Genomic DNA, 19,084 nt, shown 5'->3' with positions numbered 1-19,084 from the left:
ATAGACACAGTAAAAGATACTGTAGGAGTGGTTCCTCCACTCCTCTAGAATTAATGTACTCATCTAACCCTGGTCCTTATTTTATAAACACTGAGCACTTATTGTGGACAAGGTACTATACTATACATCGTGATACTGGACTAATTTCCTTAGTCAGGAAAGCCTAAAAAGCTATATGTAGACCACCTGCTGTGGCCCTGCATCCATGTGAACTTGAAAGTGGATGGTTTCCCAGTTGAGCCTTCAGATGAGGCCAAAGACCCCAAATTGACGGCTTGATTGCAGCTGGACCCTCCAGTCTCACAGAAACTGTGAGGTAAGAAATGTATGTTTGTTTAAACTGCTAAATTTTGTGGTAATCTATTATACAGTAGTAATTAATTTCTGAGCTAAGGAGATTCATCCACATTTATGTGTGCTTTGTTCTCAAGAACTTATCCAAACTCTGGTGACTGCAAGTAGAAGGAGAGCACATAATTGTTAAAGAAGATAAAACCAAACCTTGGGGGATTTTATCTCATAAAAAAAAGTTTAGTGTGATTTTTGATGATTCTTTCAAGAGACAATTCTTATCTACAAGTAGTAAATGTGGGCCAAATTTTGAAAATAATCCCTTTCCTAATGTAAAATCTTGTCATAAGTTATTTGAGGTTAAGAGAACAGTGAGAAATGTACCAACTGGAGCATAGAGCCTCAAAACTCAATCAATTGGTGTATAACTGAAACCTTTCTTTTTCCATGCTAACAATTCTCCATAAGTTAAAGAAATAAAGAATGTTTAAATAAATAATCAACTATTCTTAACATGCTTTGGGAAAACATGTATTTATTTAATACCAATGTAAGCCATTTAATAAATGTATTAATCTTTTACATTTATTTATTACATGTTGAAACTTAATAGTGAAATAATAACATATTCACTCTTCATATGTCTGAAAAGACATATGAAGAGTGAATATGTTATTATTTCACTATTAAATGATGAACATGTTATTCATATTAATGAATATGTTATTATTTCATTAAATCCAAAAATGGATTTATTTTTTTACTTTTCTATTTTTTTTATTTCTATACTATTAAATAATTTGATATATTTTTATTTCTTTATATTTACTATAAATATTTACTATACATATTACCTATTTACTAAGATATATTTACATACCATATGATCTCCCTGATATGAGGAAGTAGTGATGCAACATGGGGGGTTAAGGGGTAGGAGAAGAATAAATGAAACAAGATGGGACTGGGAGGGAGACAAACCATAAGTGACTCTTAATCTCACAAAACAAACTGAGGGTTGCTGGGGGGAGGGGGGTTGGGAGAGAGGAGTGGGGTTATGGACATTGCGGAGGATATGTGCTTTGGTGAGCACTGTGAAGTGTGTAAACCTGGCGATTCACAGACCTGTACCCCTGGGGATAAAAATATATGTTTATAAAAAATAAAAAATTTTAAAAAAGATATATTTACATACATCATAGAAAGAAGAAAGTTAATAGATATCCATTTGTCCTTGATCAATACCGTTAAATTTAAGTATCCATTTTCTGATACCCAGTCTAAAAGGGGACTATTGAATTATCTCTACCTACTAGGAATTCCTTAAAGATATGAAGCATGTTTTATTCATTCTTGTAGGTCCAATGTCCAGGCCAGCCTTTCTCCAGATGATTTTTGCCAAATAAGGGAATGAAGGAAGGAAGGAAGGAAAATGGGATGGAATGAGTGTATCTCTGATTTCTCCTGCTGAAGCTGTGCTATTGCCTCAAAGTTTTGACTTCTCTTAAGCCTTTAGAAACTTGGCAGAATGGATAACCAAATTCAAATTGCTCAGACATGAAAAATCAAGGGTAGATTTGCAACCTATACAAAATTTAAAGAAAGAAATGTGTACAAGGTCATGTTGTTGTAATTCTTCACCTGAAGTCAGGGTTAACTTCGGAAACAACATTTATCTTCATAATCTCACCAATTCTGTAACATGTATTTTAGACTCAGTAAGATAAGAGAGTGAGATAGGAGAGAGCATTTAACTTGCTGCAAATACATAGCTTTAAGATGGGAAATATTTAAAATAGTGAGTAATACCATTTATTAAGCTCCACTTTGTACTGGACAGAAAGCCAAAAGGTTTACCCTAATGTATTTATTTAACCTTCACAACAGTTTGCTAAGTAAATACTATTATATCAGTTTTAAACATGAAGAAACTGAAATCAGAGGGGTTGAGTAAATTACTCAATATCAAACAACTTGTAAGAACCTGAACACAAATCTGTCTCAATGCAAAGCTCTTTCAGATCAAAGCTAATTACCAGTTTTCTTGACTGAAAAATGCCATTGACTGTGAGATTGAGGGTGAGCATTTAGGGAAGAAAGAATCAAAACATTAAATTCAAGCACAAATAATGTCACTAACTGATGGTAATAACACACATTTAGTTTCATAATTAGTTTCCCCCTGTAGAATCACATACCCCAAAAAATCAATGTCTAAATATTTTTTCACATTCAAAATGTCAAGGTCTTTTTGAATCAACTTAAACAGGATCATGATAACTGATTTTCATAATTTTCACTAACAATCTTGGTATTTGGGGCACTATTAAAGTTATCAATATAATTTCTAGGGTATATTACAGATCACCAGAGTTTTCTTTACACTTTCTTTTTTTTTTCTTTAGACCTTCTAATTAATTAGACTCCTGGTTTCAATTACAGGGTTAAGAGCATTAATTTTTATTTCTTTTAAATTTGAGTGTACCTGGGAGACAAGATGGCGGGGAAGTAGGAGGAGGTGCCCTTTCAACCTGTACCCTAAAGTGAGCTGATTACCTTCCAAAGAACTCTGATCACCCATGAAATCAGCCTGAGATCAGAATTATACACGTCTGGATCTCTACCGGACAGAAGATGCCAATGGGCAGGTAAAGCAGAGTGGGAAAGTCAGACTGATATGGGAAGATAAACAAAAGGGGGAGGGAGCCACCAGCGGTGAGCTGTTGGAAAGTAATATCCCAATATGAGAGTGCCCTGTGTCTGGGGACCAGCATTAGCTCGGGAGTCTGGTAGAAAGCACTCAAAAAGAGCAAAGGATCACCGGGGGAAAATTGCGGGAATGAGGGTGTTAGGGACAGGGGCTTAAGTCCCCAGACCCAGGACAGGCTCCCCTGGCACAGAGCCAGAGAGAGTGTGGACTAGAAACCAGGTGTTGGTCCCTGAACCACCAGTGCACCTGAGAGCACGTGGGGCCCGGCTGGGAGCCTCACCAGCCAACAGAAGCACAGCCTTTTTGCAGTCCCCACGCAAATGCCCTGCTGTGCCATCAGAGTCCTAGTCAGGCCCTGCGCCCTCCCCTGAGAGAGGTGCAGACAGGCGCCACCCAGTGCTCTCAGACCTGGAAAGACCAGTCACTCCCAGCCCGGGCCAGGGAGAAAATCTCAGTGTGCAATCCCTGCTTGGAACTTCTCTGGCAGTCTGGAGCTGCCCAGACAGCCATTGCTGCTGTGGTTTTGGCTACAAGCAAAAAATCCTGAGTCCCCAGGGACCGCGACTGGGAACCTGCTCTGCCAGCAGCCAAGGAGGGATTTACTGGGGCTCTGCAGCCAGACTGAGGCTTCTCTCTGAGAGGGAGGTCAGGATGCAGTTTGCTTTCCTCTAAACCTACAAAAACCATCAAAAGTGGTCAAGGTGAAAGAGAAAAACAAAAGTGAACAAATATAAAAACCTCCAGAGAACAAAAGCCTGAAAAAACCAGTTTCCTCAGAGCCCACCCCCTTGAGGGCAGTGGGAGGACTTAACTCAGAGAACATCATTGACTGAAAACCCACGTGGCAGGCCCCTCCCCCAGAAAACCAACCAGGAAAGGAAAAAAAAAAAAAGAAGACAAGAGAAAAACCACCACTACTTCATAGTACAATTTTTCTTATTAATTCGTTCCCACTATTCTGGCTCATTTTTTTAATATAGATAATTTTTTATTATTATATAGATAATTTTTTAATCTATTTACCATCACAGTGAGATGTCCAGTACATCAAATTCCATAATAACCTTCTAACCTGAACTTTTTTTTTTGCTTCTCTATTAAGTATTTTTATTGTGCTTATTTCTTTTTTCTTTTTTTTTAATTTTTTTATTTTTTATAAACATATATTTTTATCCCCAGGGGTACAGGTCTGTGAATCGCCAGGTTTACACACTTCACAGCACTCACCAAAGCACATACCCTCCGCAATGTCCATAACCCCACCCCCCTTCTCCCAACACCCCTCCCCCCAGCAACCCTCAGTTTGTTTTGTGAGATTAAGAGTCACTTATGGTTTGTCTCCCTCCCAGTCCCATCTTGTTTCATTTATTCTTCTCCTACCCACTTAAGCCCCCATGTTGCATCACTACTTCCTCATATCAGGGAGATCATATGGTAGTTGTCTTTGAGAAAGATAACCTGAACTTTTTGATACATACACCTGTGCTTTTCTTTTGGATTTCTATTTTTTGAATTTTTTTTATTTTAATTTAGTTTAGTCTAGTTTATTCCTTTTTTAATTTTTATTTTCTAATATTCATATAGAGTTAAACTTTAAGGTAATCCCCTTTCCCCAAACAATGCCACCCCTGTAGGTAAACAAATTCCTAATCCCCCTTTATGTTAGGAAAGTTGAGTCCTTTAACAAAGATATCAAGGTACATCCAGGAAGAATCAAAACAACCTTCCTCACCCACACTGAGAATTTACAACCACTCTACCATCTTTTTCTTCCACCAGTGTTTCTGTGTTTTTGTGTTTGTCCTGATAGTATATAAATCTTACACTCGGAATTCTTTTTGACAAGGTTCTTCCTTTATTTGCATATACATACATGCAAATATATATATATATATTTTTTTTTTCTCTTGTCATATACTTTTATCAGTCTTTTTGTTTGTCTGTTTTTGTTTGTATACTTCATAAATCTTACCTTGGGGCCCATTTGGGCTGAACCTTCTCTTTTATCTTACCTTTCTTTCCTGTCTCTCTCTCTCCCTCTCTTTTTCTTTTCCTTTTCTTTTTCCTCTCATTTGGGTGGGGAACCCTGATTGCTCAGAAGTGTTCCAGGGTGCACCTTGACTGCACCACAGTTGATACATCCAGCTACACCTGTTCAGCCATGTCTCACCAAAATGACTAGGAAGAGAAATGCCCAACAGAAGAAAAATACAGAGGATGGGCCTTCTGCAACAGAGCTAGTGGCTATCAACATAGACAACATGTCAGAAAGAGAATTCAGGCTAACAATTATCCAAGCAATAGCTAGGTTGGAGAAAGCCATGGGTGACCAAACAGAATTGATTAGGGCCAAACTGAAAACGACCAGACAGGATGTTCACAATGTTAGGGCTGAGCTGAAAGCTACCAGGGATGAGCTTCACAATGCTCTCAATGAGTTCCAATCTAATCTAAATTCTCTCAACGCTAGAGTAACTGAGACAGAAGATAGAATTAGTGATCTGGAGGACAAACAGATAGAGAGAAAGGATCAAGAGGAAGCCTGGAACAAACAGCTTAGAAGCCATGAAAACAGAATCAGGGAAATAAATGATGCCATGAAACGTTCCAATGTCAGAATTACTGAAATCCCTGAAGGGGAGGAGAAAGAAAGAATTCTAGAAGATATAGTGGAACAAGTTCTTCATGAAAATTTTCCCGACCTCATGAACGGAACCAGCGTTCATGTACTAGAGGCTGAACGGTTTCCCCCCAAGATTACAGATTCTCAGAAGTCCTCAAGACACCTAATAGTAAGAATGAAGAATTATAATTGTAGGCAGAACCTCTTGAAAGCAGCTAGGAAAAAGAAGATCCTTACTTACAGAGGGAAGCCCATCAGAATATCGTCAGCCCTGTCCACAGAGACCTGGCAAGCCAGAAAGTTCTGGCAAGATATATTCAGGGCACTGAATAAGAAGAACATGCAGCCAAGAATACTTTATCCAGCAAGACTGACATTCAGAATGGATAGAAAGATAAAGAGCTTCCAAGAATGGCAAGGCTTAAAAGATTATGCAACCACCAAGCCAATACTGCAAGAAATATTAAGGGGGGTTCTATAAAAGAGTAAAAAGCCCAAGAATAGCATTGAACAGAAATATAGAGACAATCTACAGAAAGAAAGACTTCAAAGGTAACACGATGTCAATAAAAACGTATCTATCAATAATCACTCTCAATGTGAATGGCCTAAATGCGCCCATAAAATGGCACAGATTTGCAGAGTGGATAAAACAACAGGACCCATCCTTATGTTGTCTACAAGAGACCCATTTTGAACCTAAAGATACACGCAGACTGAAAGTGAAGGGATGGAGAAGCATCTTTCATGCCAATGGGCCTCAAAAGAAATCCAGGGTAGTGATTCTCATATCAGACAAATTGGATTTTAAACTAAAAAATGTAGTCAGAGATAGAGAAGGACACTACATCATTCTTAAAGGGACTATCCACCAAGATGATCTAACAATTGTAAATATCTATGCCCCCAATATGGGAGCAGCCAATTACATAAGAAAACTGTTAATCAAGATAAAGAAAGAACCAAGATGCCCTTCAACGGACGAATGGATAAGGAAGATGTGGTCCATATACAAGATAGAGTATTATGCCTCCATCAGAAAGGATGAATACCCAACTTTTTTAACAACATGGATGGGACTGGAAGAGATTATGCTGAGTGAAATAAGTCAAGCAGATAGAGTCAATTATCATATAGTTTCACTTATTTTTGGAGCATAACAAATAGCATGGAGGACATGGGGAAATAGAGAAGAGAAGGGAGTTGGGAGAAATTGGAAGAGGAGGTGAACCATGAGAGACTATGGACTCTGAAAAACAATCTTAGGGTTAAGGGGCGGGGGATGGGAGGTTGGGGTACCAGGTGGTAGGTATTATAGAGGGCATGGATTGCATGGAGCACTGGGTGTGGTGCAAAAATAATGAATACTGTTATGCTGAAAATAAATAAAAAATAAATAAGTAAAAAATTTGAGTGAAGTTGACACACAATCATACCTTAGTGATTCAACATTTCCATGCATCTTAAAGTCATTGGAATTTATGTGGATCTGTATTTGAATCCAAGATCTTCCATTATGTGAATTTGAGCTACCTTTTTATTAAGACAGGTTCAGTCATGCTTTGATATAAAATGACACCAACATTTCCATGGCTTACAACAGCTACGGTTTATTTCTCCCTCGAGCCACTTGTACATTCCATGTCTGCCACTATGGTCTTGCCCATCATTCTGGGTTAAGATGGTTAGTTGGAGCAAGTGACATCTAAATCAAGCCTGGAAGTGAAGTGGAAGGGTTGTCAATATGACTGGAGAAGAGTCTTCCAGGCAGAAAAACAATGTGACCAAAGACCTAGGGACCAGAGAGTTTAGAAATTAAGAAAATCATATTTTAGAGGCTATGGTGTTCCAGCATCCATACTGAGACCTTGACTTACCAAATATCTCTGTGATTCCAAGAAATCTACTTAAACTCACTGAAACTTGGCTCTCACCAAGTGAAGAGAACGATACCAACACCTTAAGATCAGATGTCTACTGATTAAATAAAATAATACATGTGAAAATTTCTAATACATTGCCCGACACATATTAGACAATGGTTTTTGTATATTTTCCTTTTAAGCATGGGAAACTGAACATGCTATCAGATGTAAACATAATGACAATATCAGTGAGAATCTCTCAGCATACATCCTTTTGGGTCTCAAGATGGGGGAAAATAAAAATTGGATTGAGATATTTTGTGCTTCCAAGCAAACAATTGTAATTCAAAATGTTTTGCTTCCTTTAATATTTGTGTTATATACTTTTTCAATTAAACAAAATTCTTTTTCAGTATATATAGACAAACCCTTCCCTGGATTCTATAGGAATTTCAAAACAGTAAGACACAATTTCTGAAGATTTATAGATATCAAAACCTAATGAGAGACCATATCAAGTTTTCTTGGCTTCTATTTGCTAAGTAGTCGCCTCTATATGGAGTCTGTTCTGAAATAAATTTGGGTGTTTTTTTTTTTTTTTTAGTGATCACAAAGAAGGCTTATTATGTGATTGTTCTTGTCTGGTAAAGATAGCCAACAAAAATAGATACATTCTAATTATTTTGTTTATTTCTCATTATTTGAGTTGTCATGATAACTGAATTAGGCTGTCTAATTAAAGTGTGATTGGTTGATTCACTTAATTAAATTATTATAATGGCAAAACCCCTCAATTAAATCAAATGATTGACTTAATGATACTCTATTCTTGGGTTGACACAACTTTAATAAGAAGGGACACACAATAGAATATTTAAAAGGATGGACATTTACACCTAAAAAATGTTTTCTTAAATGCAGGAAAATATTGGTTGTAGTTGGCAGCTGCAACGAATGACAACACCTGATAAAGAGCAGATAATGCAAAGCTTTTCTCTCTTCTGTATTCAACTTCATAAAGTAAGACACAAAAGGCTTTCCACTGAAATGATTTTATTTTTCTATATAATGTTCTTCTATTACAGGTTGCAAATATTTTTAAATTCAAAAGTAAATGGAAAAATACGTGTTTTTAAATATACATTTTTGGCAGCTTTGTGCTATACTAGACTTGGGGTATCAATCAGTGAGGCATGGAGAGTTCTTTATGTTTCTTTCTTTAATTGTGTGATATCGACTATAGAGTTATGTTTTCCACTTAACAATTTAAAATAGGAATAGGAGTAATAAATTTCAACTTGCTGATAATTCACAAGAAGTTCAACTTTCATGTTTTTGCCTCTTTTAACCTCTTTAAGTACTGTGAGACACCACCAGAACTCACCAAATAACCAGTGTTCTCTACTGGGCTGGTGGAAGTTGAAATATGGGAGCTGCCTGGGTCCCTGAGTCACTGCTTAGAAAAGAGCCAGGAACCACTTGAATGTGAGCCAGAAAAAAACACCTTTACTGAGTCATATCTCTGAGGTTTGGGATTTGTCTGTGACCACTAGCTAGCCTCACCTCTTCTGATACCCTGTGGCTAAAGTTAGTGGTGCTTACCAACTCTGAAGCACTCCTTCGTCCTTGCAGGTGGGGTGGAGCCAGGAGCCTGGGTTCTGCAATGCACTCCTGGGAGATGTATGAGCCACCGGGTCTAAGGATATCATCATTTGAGAATGTGCTTTCTCTAATGGATCTTTCTGTTCACCAAAACTTTCCCTGCAGTACAACTCATGGATATTGGACACATTTTAAACAAGACAAGAGTGTTTCTTGTGAAATACAGATGAATCCTGCAGAGGGTGCCTCTGACTGAGAACTACTAACTGTTAACCTCAGAAAAGGAATTTGGGTGTAATTCTCAAAAAGATTGGAATGCTCAAACAACAGAGACACAGTATCTAACCCATAGTCCTCTGAGAAATCACATATGGTGTGTGGAAAATGGTAGATATTGTTGAGAGCCATGAAATCATTATGCTATAATGAAATATGATTGATATAATAACCATGTATTCAGAGTGCTACATGAAACTGCCACACTGGGAAATATGAAAATCATAGGTAAAAGTAATATTGTAGTAGTTGTTAAAACTTGTGACTACTGATGTTGACCATTGAATGTGCTGGGAAATCAATCACAGGCTCCTCAAGGTGCTATCTGTCCAGAGAGGAACTCTCCTGGAGATTTAGACTTGATTATGATAAATTCACTATGGTTCTTAAAAATCACTCCATCAAGTGCAGAAAGCTATAGTTCAGAAAGGGAAAATAATTGCAAAGTGAGTACAAAAACTTGAGGAGGTCTACACTACAATCATTGGATGCTGAAACTACCTGTTTAAAGCCATACAAACCCCTCACTGCCTATTTTAAGTCTTTGGAACCTGAGCATTTTGATTGTCTCTCTGATTCTACACTCTTGAAAGGCTCAAAATCACCATCAAACAAGCAATAATAGTGATTGTTTTGTCCTAAGAAAGCCTTGAGCATAGGTCAAGGATTCGCAGTCTGCAGGAGGGTTCATTCCATAGCCCTGTGTGTGGTCTGAGGTGTTTTGCTGAGTTAAGAATTTTGTCTCTGTTGCACTGACCCCTCATTTAAAGAGTGAAATCTACTAATTATAATGTTCTGTAACCTTGAGTCTGAGGCAAATTTTGGGTGCCATACACTAAATTGTCAGCATTGTTTATTGATAAAAGTGAATCTCAATGACATTCCAGAAGACTCCACCACTGAAGGCTGGTTGTATAGCAAGAATATGTCTACATACCCAGCAGGGGAGATGGAGCCCTGATGAGACTCCATCTCTGGATCCCTGGTCTGAGATGTTCTCTGTACCCTGTGAGCCCAGGTGGTTCCTGATTGAGAGAGAAAAAGCATCTGGGATGACCAACAGAGAGGGCAATTGACATACACCCCTCCTTGCTCTCCAAACTCCTTGCTGCAAGGCAGCCCCTTACTGTGATGTATATCTACACATTACTGTTGTTGCTATGTTGGATTCTCTCTCTATAATAAGCTGAATATTTGTAGGCCTGGCCGGTGTGAGCTCCTGGAGTCTTCTTAAGTAAATGAATCCTATCTAATTGCCACAATCAATGTAGTTCCTGCATCCCAACTTTATGGCAATGTGCCTGGTCTATAAGATGCATCCACTAAATAAGAAATGATGAAAGGATCTACATACACTTCCTTGGTGGGGAAAAAAGCCAAAATGATTGAAATAAATAGCAGTCAATTTAATTAAGTTACATTGTTTACCAAATAAAAGAAAACAATTTTTATCTTCAAAGAAAATTTACAAACACCAGTGGAAAGAAAGAACACCTCCACAGTCTGTTTATAAATACTTCATCATTTGTATTTAAATATTAATAACTAATATTTATCAAGTACCTACTCTGTGCAGGCACTGGGCCAAGTACTTAATATTTATCTTTTTGTTCATCCATTTGTAACAAACTATTATTTGTTAAGTACCTGTTTGATAGAAAGTCATGTTTAGACCCTGGGGATACATCTCATTCATCTCAGCCACCTGGCAAGTTCCTCAATTTACAGATAACAAAACTGAATTTTACTGATGTTAACTTGAAATAAGATTACAATAGAATAACTCCCGGAATTTAGTTTTAACCCTGATTCTTGTAAAAACTTGCTTAGTCTCTATCAGCCACAATGCCCTCCCTTGAAAACTGGCATGATAAAGTTCTCCTGCCAATTTCACAGGGAAGGGACTAAGGGCCAAAGGAATCTCTTCTTTGAAATCAAAATGATTTGCAAGCTGCTGTATAAAGGCACGATTATATGCCTAAGGACTACTTTTGCAATGTAAAATAAGTGATATATTTCTGAAATCTTTTTTGTTGTTTGCTTCCCCTCCTTAACAATCAGAGGGAGACTATTTGAAGGAAATAGCATAAGGATGTTTCTTCTAAGGAGAGTAGTTTCAAGCCTCATAGCCAAAGTCTTTATTATTTCAAGCCTCATAGCCAAAGTCTTTATTATTTCAAGTAGTTTCACAACCACAGAGTCATGCCAAGGGTGGTATTCCTCTCAACATGCTAAAGAACAAGGCTCTTGAATTTGGTTTTGTTCATTACTCACAAAGTTTGATTTTGCATTTTGACCTTAAAAATCTAAGTCATGGTCATAGGTTTGAACCAGAATAACACTGCTTGAAGGCAGAAAAATGGTTTTAATGACCTTCTGAATCCCATCCCTACAAACAATGAATTGTGCTGCTGTAAAATGCTTTCTGAACTAATTATAGTAGGACATCTACCAGGACAAAAATGTTTTTCAAAAATTCAAAAAGACTATGAGCACATTTTAGGCACTAAAAGATTTCATTTGACTGTTCTTCCAAATACTGACTTGAATTTAGAAAAAGAAAAGATAAACAATTTTTGTAATTTAAAATAAGATTTCCAAGTTACAGAGCATCTTGAAGCTTATACAACAGCAATTACTGTATAATTAAAAATCAGATGGCTCCCAGTCATAAATGTCATTAAAAAGACTGCCTGTTGAATTGTCTTTAGGAGACATTGCTAGGCACTGGAAATGGATAAACAACTTTGAGTTACAGAAAATCTTCTCATTGGGACAAAACTTAATTAAAGAAGTAGGATGTATTATTTACAAAATATTTTAGGACTTTGCATGAAGTTTCAGAAACCTATCTAGAAAACAGAGGAACAAAGGGGTAGAAGAAGAGATGGTTTGATAGCCACACTGTCTTGGTTCTGGAGTCTCATTTTTATTTGCACTTGATTTCCAAACTTCTGCTACCAGGAAGCAATTGAGAAAGTGAACATTCTCTGTGTGTCTAATAGGAATTCAAACACAATAGCTTCTATGGCCTGCTGTTGGATTCTTATGGGTTGAATTGTTCCTCTTATAAAATCAATTTGAAGTTCTAATCCCCAGTGCCTCAAAATACGACCTGATTTGGGGGCACCTGGGTAGCTCAGTCAGTTAATCATCTGCCTTCAGCTCAGATCATGATCTCAGGGTAATGGGACAGAGCTCCAGATCAGGTTCCCTGCTCCACAGAATGCTTCTCCCTCTCCCTCTGCCCCCTCCCTGCTCATTCTCTCTCTCTAATAAGTAAATAAAGTATATATTTTTAAAATATGACCTGATTTGGAAACAGAATCTTTACAGAGATTGCTAGGTTAAAATGAGGTCAGGGGAGGGGGGCAGATGGCAGAGGAGTAGCAGATTGAAACAGCATTAGTTCCCAGTATTCAACTAGATAGTTATCAAATCAATCTGAATGCCTACAAACTCAATAGGAGATAGAAGAGAAGAAGCACAGCAATTCTAGAAACAGAAAATCCACCACTTTCTGGAAGGTAGGACGTGCAGAGAAGTCCATCTGAAGTGATGGGAAGTTAGACCATAAGGGGAGAGGCCAGCTCCCAGCAAGCAGTGGAGCAGCAGAGCACAAAATCAGAACTTTCAGACGTCTGCTCCACTGAGAGACATCGTTCCAGAGGGTAAGCAGGGATGGACTCCCCGTAGGGCCAGTGTGGTCTCGGGACACCCAGGGTCACAGAAAGACTGGGAGTGTCTGAGTGTGGCAGAGCTGCCAGGTATTAGAGCGGAGCTACAGAGGCCAGCTACAGAGACAGAGATGAGGAGTGAGCTTTCATCTCGGAGTTATATTAAACTGTGATCCAAGGCACAGTCGGGCCTCTGCTCTTTGAGCAGGAACCCCACAAGTGACATATCCAGAGAGACCTTTTCCTTCCTCCTTTGGGAGGAGTGGTGTGGGAACATGCAGCAGGAATCTGCTGGGTTTGGAGACTCCAAATGGGGCTGTGTATGCCAGAGAGAGAAATGCTCAGTCAGAGGTTGGGTGGGCATGGAATGCAGCTGAGACCAGGGAGATGGGAGGGATTGATTGCTTTTCTCTGAGAGTGCACTGAGGAGAGGGCCCTGAGCTCTTGGCCCTTCTGGGGTGGAGATGGGGAGGCCACCATTTTCACTCCCGTCCTCCAAACCTCTATGAAAAGCATTCAGGGAACAAAAGTTCCTGAGAGCAAAACTGAGCAGATTACTTAGCCTGGCCCCTGGCAAGGGTGGTGCAGTTCTGCCTCCAGGAATGACATCTGAGAATCACTGCAACAGGCTCCTCCCCCAGAAGATCAGTAAGAACATCCAGCCAAGACCAAGTTCACTGATCATTGAGAACTGTGGAACTCCAGAAATTTCCCTCTCCAGGGAAAGAAACACATAGAAATCATGGCATTTTCCCAATGATCCTTTAGTTCTGCAAGTTAAATTTTTTTTAGTTTTATTTTTTCTTATTCTGTTTTTTAACTTTTACTCTTTTCTTCCAGATTGTCAAATTTTCTGGTGTATAGTAGCTCATAATATTGTCTTATAATTGTTTGTGTTTGTTTGGTGTTGGTTGTGATATCTCCTCTTTCATTCATTATTTTATTAATTTGGGTCCTTTCTCTTTTCATCATTTCATAAAAGTCATCCGAATAGGCAAAGAAGTCAAAATCTCATTCTTTGCAGATGATATGATACTTGATGTGGAAAGCCCAGAAGACTCCACTCCAAAACCGATAGGACTCATACAGGAATTCAGTAAAGTGTCAGGATATAAAATCAATGCACAGAAAGCAGTTACATTTCTATACACCAAGAGCAAAACAGAAGAAAGAAATTAAGGAGTCAATCCCATTTAGAATTGCACCCAAAGCCTTAAGATAGCTGAGAATAAACCTAACCAAAGAGGCAAAGAATCTGTACTCAGAAAACCATAAAGTACTCATGAAAAAAATGAAAAAGACACGAAGAAATGGAAAAGTGTTCCACGCTCATGGATTGGAAGAACAAACATTGTGAAAATGTCTATCCTACCTAGAGCAATCTACACATTTAATGCAATCCCTATCAAAATACTATCAACTTTTTCAAAGAAATGGAACAAATAATCATAATATTACATGGATCCAGAAAAGACCCCGAATAGCCAGAGAAATATTGAAAAAGAAAGCCAAAGTTGGTGGCATCACAATTCCAGACTTCAAGCTCTATTACAAAACTGTCATCATCAAGACAGCATGGTACTGGCACAAAAATGGACACATAGATCAGTGGAACAGAATAGAAAGCCCAGAAATAGACCCTCGACTCTATGGTTAACTAATCTTTGACAAAGCAGGGAAGAATGTCCAATGGAAAAAAGACAGTGTCTTCAACAAATGGTGTTGGGAAAATTGGATAGCCACATGCAGAAGAATGAAAATGGGCCATTTCCTTACATCACACACAAATATAGACTCAAAATGGATGAAGGACCTCAGTGTGAGACAGGAATCCATCAAATCCTTGAGGCGAACATAGGCAGCAACCTCTTTGACCTCAGCCACAGCAACTTCTTCCTAGAAACATCACTAAAGGCAAGGGAAGCTAGGGCAAAAAATGAACCACTGGGACTTCATCAAGATCAAAAGCTTTTGCACAGCAAAGGAAACAGTCAACAAAAACAAAGACAACTAACAGAATGGGAGAAGATATTTGCAAATGACATATCAGATAAAGGTATAGGATCCAAAATCAAACTCAACACCCAAAAAACAAATAATCCAATCAAGAAATGGGCAGAGGAAATGAACAGACATTTCTGTGAAGAAGTCATCCAGATGGTCAACAGACACATGAAAAAGTGCTCCACACTTTGATACAAATCAAAACCATAATGAGCTACCACCTCAAACCAGTCATAATAGCTAAAATCAACAAGTCAGGAGACAATGGATGTTGGCAAGGATGCGGAGAATGGGTAACCATCCTACACTTTTGGTGGGAATGCAAGCTGAAGCAGCCACTCTGGAAAACAGCATGGAGGTTCCTCCAAAAGTTGAAAATAGAGCCACCCTATGATCTAGCAATTGTACTATTGGGTATTTATCCTAAAGATACAAATGTAGGACTCCGAAGGGGCACGTGAACCTGAATGTTTATACCAGGAATGTCCACTATAGCCCAACTATGGAAAGAGCCTAGATGCCAATCAAGAGATGAATAGCTAAAGATCTGATACATATATGTATATATATACACACACACACACACACACATATATACACAATGAAATACTATGCAGCCATCAAAAGAAATGAAATCTCACCATTTGCAAAGACGTGGGTGGAACTAGAGGGTATTATGCTGAGCGAAATAAGTCAATCAGAGAAAAACAATTATCATACAGATCTCTCTGACATGAGGAATTTGAAAGGCAGGGCAGGGGGATAAGGGGTTGGGAAGGAAAAATGAAACAAGATGGGATCAGGAGGGAGACAAAGCATAAGAGACTCTTAATCTCATAAAACAAACTGAGGGTTGCTGGGGGGTGCGAGGGAGGGAGAGGGTGGTTGGGTTATGGATATTGGGGAGGGTATGTGCTATGGTGAGTGTTGTGAAATGTGTAATCCTGATGATTCACAGACCTGTACCCCTGGGGCAAACAATACATTATATGTTAATAAAAATAATTGAAAACTTTTAAAAATGAGGTCTTTAGGGTGAGCCCTAATCCACTATGACTGATGTCCTTATAAAGAAGGTGAAATCAGGACACAGAGACAAGCACACAGTGGAGACCATGTGAAAACAAGAAAACCATGTAAAGATTGGATTTATGTTGCTATAAGTCAGGGGCCATCTGAGGCTGACAAGAGCTGGAAGAAGCAAGGAGAGATTCTTTCCCTATAGCCTCTAGAAGTAGAAGAGTTCTGCTGACAGCTTGATTTCAGTCTTCTAACCTCCAGAACCATGAGAAAATCAATTCCTCTTGTTTTAAGCCAAACCATCTGTGATAGTTCATTATAGCAGCTCTAGGAAACAAATATAAGGATCTACCTAAAGAATTCAATTTAGTGTGGTCAGTAGAAGGTGGGCTTTAAAGTTAATTCTCCCTTCAGCCAGTATTTTTGGACTCCCTTGCTCTAGGCACTGAGGCTTTGGGGACAGCAAGGACAAACAGGGTCCACCTTCCATGGAGTTCACATCAAAGCAAAGGAAGGCAGCAAATGAACAAGTAGGCATGCAAATACATAGAATGATCTCAGATCTGGTGATTGCTGCAAAGATACAGAAGTATGACAATAGCAAAAGAAAGCAATGGTTGGGTGTTTTAGAAATGTCTCTCTAAAAAAGTGACATTTGAGTATAAATGGTGAATATGATCTAGTCATATGAGTATTTGGGCAAAGAGTATTCCAGGTAAAGAGTTCAGAAGGAGAAAGAAAGACGTGAAGTAAGAACAAACCCACTGTGTTCCAGGAGCAGAAAGAAAAGTCTGGCAAAAGAGTTCTAAATTCAGGAGGCAGTGATAGGACATAATGTTTGAGTGCCTAGTAAGACCTGGCAGGTCATGCCTAGATGTGGATCTTAGCTTATGGGTAAAAGAAAATCATGGAGGCATTTTAAGTAAAAGATTGCTGTGACCTATTTACATTTTTAAAATTTTATTTATTTTTTTCAGCGTAACAGTATTCATTGTTTTTGCACCACACCCAGAGCTCCATGCAATCCGTGCCCTCTAGAATACCCACCACCTGGTTCCCCCAACCTCCCAACCCCCACCCCTTCAAAACCCTCAGATTGTTTTTCAGAGTCCATAGTCTCTCATGGTTCACCTCCCCTTGCAATTTCCCCCAACTCCCTTCTCCTCTCTAACTCCCCATGTCCTCCATGCTATTTGTCATGCTCCACAAATAAGTGAAACCCTATGATAATTGACTCACTCTGCTTGACTTATTTCACTCAGCATAATCTCTTCCAGTCCTGGCCATGTTGCTACAAAAGTTGGGTATTCATCCTTTCTGATGGAGGAATAATACTCCATAGTGTATATGGACCACATATTGCTTATCCATTCGTCCGTTGAAGGGCATCTTGGTTCTTTCCACAGTTTGGCGACCGTGGCCATTGCTGCTATAAACATTGGGGTACAGATGGCCCTTCTTTTCACGACATCTGTATCTTTGGGGTAAATACCCAAGAGTGCAATTGCAGGGTCATAGGGAAGTTCCATTTTTAATTTCTTGAGGAATCTCCACACTGTTCTCCAAAGAGGCTGCACCAACTTGCATTCCCACCAACAGTGGAAGAGGGTTCCCCTTTCTCCACATCCCATCCAACACATGTTATTTCCTGCCTTGTTAATTTTGGCCATTCTAACTGGTGTAAGGTGATATCTCAATGTGGTTTTAATTTGAATCTCCCTGATGGCTAGTGATGATGAACATTTTTTCATGTGTCTGATAGCCATTTGTTTGTCTTCATTGGAGAAGTGTCTGTTCATATCTTCTGCCCATTTTTGATATGATTGTCTGTTTCGTGTGTGTTGAGTTTGAGGAGTTCTTTTATAGATCCTGGATATCAACCTTTTGTCTGTACTGTCATTTGCAACTATCTTCTCCCATTCCGCGGGTGGCCTCTTTGTCTTCTTGACTGTTTCCTTTGCTGTGCAGAAGTTTACATATAAAATAAGAATTTTCTCCTGCCATACTTCGATTTCTCCCCTCTCATTCTTTGACCCATTCCTCCATATATGTTATTTCTACATATGCATTAAATCCTACAATACAGGAGTGGTTGGGTGGTTCGGCTGGTTAAGAGCCAACTCTTGATTTCTCTCAGGTCATGATCCTAGGGTTGTGAGATTGAGCCTCATGCTCTGTTCCCCACTGAGCATGGAGTCTGGGATTCTCTCCCTCTCCTTTTGTCCCCCTCCCTCTGTGCACTCTCTCTCTCTCTTTCTCTCTTAAAAAAAATTGTATAATATAGTATTTGTTTTTTAAACATGACTTTCAAAGATTTCAATTTTCTTTTAAAGGTATGAAAATAGACATAAGAAAATCTTTTACATTTACCCAAATATATACCATTCCCATTGTTTTTCATGACTTTATGTAAGACCTCATCTCTATTGCATCTCATTTTCCTTGCTTCTTTGCTAAAGTATTTCCTTTAACATTTGTATAGTACAAATCATTATCAGCACATTCTCTCTGCCTTTTTTGGTATGGAAAAGACATTATTTTACCTCCACATTCCTGGTGGAAATTTTTGCAGGATATTGAGCTCTAGATTAACAGTTATTATTATTTTTTCTTTGTGCATACTGTTTGGGTTTCATTGAGTTTCTTGTTTCTGCAAATTACGGTTTTCCTCAGGTTTAAAAACTTCCCAACTATTCTTTCCTCAAGTACCATTTTTGTCCTCTCTCTCCCACGTCTTCTGGGACTTTAATTAAACATATATTAGGTCACCTGATAAGGTCCTGCAGGTCACTGAGGCTTTTTCATTATTTTTTAAAAGATTTTATTTTTTTATCAGATAGACCGAGAGCAGGAGCAGGGGGAAGGGCAAAAGGTGAGGGAGAACTAGACTCCCCACTGAGCAGGGAACCAGACTGGACCTTGATCCCAGGACCCTGGAATCATGACCTGAACCAAAGGCAGATGCTCAGCCACAGAACCATCCAGGCTCCCCATTTTCCTTATTTTTTTTTTTTAA

This window comes from Neovison vison, chromosome 4, assembly GCF_020171115.1.
Source record: "Neovison vison isolate M4711 chromosome 4, ASM_NN_V1, whole genome shotgun sequence".
NCBI classification, from domain to species: Eukaryota; Metazoa; Chordata; class Mammalia; order Carnivora; family Mustelidae; genus Neogale; species Neogale vison.
This window is presented reverse-complemented; position numbering follows the sequence as displayed.